Genomic DNA, 3,750 nt, shown 5'->3' on the forward strand with positions numbered 1-3,750 from the left:
TGAATGTCTGAACTGCAGGACTTTATTTTGGAAAAGAGCAAGACATCAGAATTGCATTCTTAGGAGGATGCCTAGATCAGACTATCAAACACTTCCTGAAAAGAGGAATGCTTTGACTTGTTCTCACTATGCACTTTGGATGAAAAAAAGGAGAGCCTTTCCCGTAACCAAATACAGACAACGTTGACTAATCTCCTGAGCATATTTAATGCAGTCAGGTCTGCACTGTGATAGGGACTTGTAAAGAATGCTTTACACTGAGAAGCATAATGCCCCATGTTACTGTACTGTTCCTGTTTTTAACGTCTAACGATTTGGAAGTCAAAGTATTTATGAACTTTGTGGTAGACCAGAGGGTTGCAGAGGAATTCAAGTGAGGCTGGCCTCACTGTTTAGGAGATTAGTATTTTACATCTTCCTTCTGATGAGCAAAGCCTTTGGCACCAATGTGGATCAATTTTGCATTACTGCACCAAGAAGCCAATAGATCAAAACATGTTCTCTAAATGTATGTAACAGCAAGAAGACATACATCCCCTCCTCCCCCATGAGCTCTAGAAAAACACTAAGGAACATTTTAGAGGGGGATTTCTTCCTTATATTTATATAAATATATATAAATATATATATATTTTGCTGATGCAGTATACAGTGTGTGTGTATGTGTGTGTGTGTATATACACATATATGTATATATATGTATATACACACAAATGGTTCCTGGAGAAGAACTCAGAACGCTTTGCTAGCAAAACACTGTGGTGTGCAAAACTAGAACTCAATAGAAAAAAGCCATTTCTCTGAAGGCCACATAGCTGAGAGTCTTCAGTTTACCTCATTCTTTGTAGCAGCCCTTGATTTTAACAGTTTTTGTAATAGGTACAAACGATTCCATGCCTTTCTAGGTGCAATTTTAAGTTAAGCTAAAATTCTTTTTATGGTAATTTATTTGTATATGAGGGTAGAAGCTGAGATCATGTCATACCTTAAAGTTAATTTTGGGAAACTGACACTATTTAAATTATTAGCAACTGTTGTATAGAAAGTCTCTTTTTCTACTGCATTGTTACATTACTTGTTCATACATGCTCAAGCACAACATTTTACCATAGCATTTCTCTAGCACATCTAAAATGCAGTATTTTAAGTAATGCAAACACAAATCTACTGCAAAGATGGATGAGCTTGTTTTCATTTTAGTATTAATTCCTCTTAAAAAAAAAAAAAAAGAGCAATATAATTGTTTAAATAATATATGCCTTGTTTACTAAAGTTGTTATTTTAAATGTGGATTTAAGGGCCACCCAAATTGGGAGTAAATATTCCTCACTAAAGGTAGTTTTATTTTTCTATACAAGGGTAAACCTTTGAATCCATAGATGTCATAACTCAGTACTCAATCTAACCTTGCAGGAAGTACAGTTCACTGTCCAAGGAAAGCTGCCTTCACTGTCTAGATTTATTTTCCAGTTAATATGTGGTTTACCTGAGATTCGTTATGAAAAACAACAAAATAAGTTTCAAGTACTGTTTCATTGAGCTTATTGGAAAGAACTGCATTGCTAAATACACGTTTTTCTGAAATGTTAGTGAAAGTATATTTTAGAATGAGGCTGTTAAAATGTAGTCATCAGTTTCCAAAGTAATCACATACCAGATAAGCTTAAGTGTTTGAAAGTAAGACAATTTGCACAATTATTTTAAACTGTGTGCCATTCAGACCCTAGTGGGTCCCTGTGCTCCTTCGCCTCTTCCCTTTCCCCCTTCCGAGGTTATTTTAACATGAAAAGGTTATTTGCTGAATTAAGTATTTTTTTCTTTTGACATTTGTGATCAAACTTGTCACTGCAATGGTGTATAAGTGACTTTGTTTTCAGTCAGCTCACTCACAGGTAGAAGGGAGTGTTTACAGGTCACTAGATTTGTCTGAAGTGTACCAATCTGGAAATACAGCCAGGCACTTACTTGGAAATAGTGGTTTAAATACTATTTCGTTCCTAATTTAAGCCTTCATCTGCATGGGTAGTCTGAGGTCCCCAGGGATGTTGGTAGAGATAAAATGCAGGGTTCAGCTGCTGGATGTGTGTCTACATTTTTGGTGTTATCACTGCTGTATCCTAAGATGAAGTATTCACTAAAACGCAGATCATAAATGATACTGAAAAAATGCTGCTCTTTTTTTCAGAACTGTCACTGTTGTAAATAGTTCTAGGAGACTTTTTTGTAACTGGAACACAAATAGGGGGGAGTTTCTCAGCTGCTAAGATGTATTCCCCCCAGCTTACTTATTTCAGAGTAACATCTATACAGTGGATTTAGGCTTAGATTAAATGGATCATCATTTAATAACAAAATACAAACACTTATCTTGGAGTATACCCAGACCGTGGCTGGCTGGAAATATATCTGATCTGCCAATGCTATTGCGATGAATTATTAAATGATACCAGAGATTTAACAAGTAGATTGATTAAATATTTGAGCATTTTAAATTCAGAAATAGATGCAGCCATCTGCATTTAAAAAACTTCACCCAGTAACTGAAGAGACAGTTGTCAACAGTTGCTTTTAATAAGGTCACTAAGTACTATATAGTACGGTATTAATTTATAGCAGAAAATAATATCTTGTAAACTGTATATAAAACACTGTTTTATGGTGCAATCATTTGTCAAACTTATGTCTGTTAATTTTTTTTAAGTTGTGTGCATTCTTTCCATACCTAAGAGCGTCACTGTAAAGTCTGCTGAAGACTATTTATAGGTTTTATTTGCACAATAGTTTTGTTTTAAACTGCAGGAAGTTCGTATTGAACATGGCTAAACATCTGTTGACCTTTTCAGTTCATGAAAAGCAAATGTTTCCATATGAACCTTCCCCAAAGGTAATCCCATATTTGTGTTGAGTGTTTACATAAACTTTTCTGACTGCCAGCCATTATTGTTTGCTTTTTGAAGGACAGCTCATTTCATATGTCACTAGAGATTCCTACTTAGTCGTTTGCTTCAAAATTCCCTCCAAGGTTTGGTGACATCACAATGTAATTTGTGCACACTTTGTCATTTATTTGTCTAACAAAATGTAAGATTGGAAACTTACCTTCAGAGCCAAACTGGTTGTCTATGTAATACAATCTCATTGTTGAGCTCAGCTGAAACAATCACCTGGAAGCTGTTTGTCTCAGACCTGGGGATGATGCACTTCCCTGGACGCACCGGTTTAACCGTTTAACATAGTTTTCCACTGTTAATCTTGCTGGCAAGTGGTACCAGTTTCCTGAAGATGCTGGTCGTGCGAGACCCCCTGGCCCTTCCTCTGGCTGCAGCAAAGCTGACAGACAGGGCCCTCACGTCAGAGCCGTTGTTTAACCGCTTGGGAACACGACTGTAGATTGCTGTTTGGCCCAACACACACAGAAATGAAAGCTGTCCTTTAAATCCGTTGTGAAGGATGAAAATAATGAAGGAAATGGTGTCTGTAAGCGGGTTGTCCTGCCTGGGCGCCGCGTCGCTCCAGGCCTGACCCCCCTGCGTCCCCGTCCCGGCCTTTACTGAGGATTGTTTTATAATTGGTTAAAGCATTTTTTTTCAATTAATGATTTCCGAACAAATGTTAATACAGACTGTATAAAATGAACATAATTTTCTTCACTTGTATTTTTGTTATTGAGCAAGTTTATCAGAATAAATTGTCTACTAAAGCGACTGGCCCTGCCTGCGCTGACTGGACCCGCCCCCGGCCCGCCCCGCA

This window comes from Chaetura pelagica, unplaced genomic scaffold, assembly GCF_000747805.2.
Source record: "Chaetura pelagica isolate M959 unplaced genomic scaffold, ChaPel_1.0 scaffold138, whole genome shotgun sequence".
NCBI lineage: Eukaryota > Metazoa > Chordata > Aves > Apodiformes > Apodidae > Chaetura > Chaetura pelagica.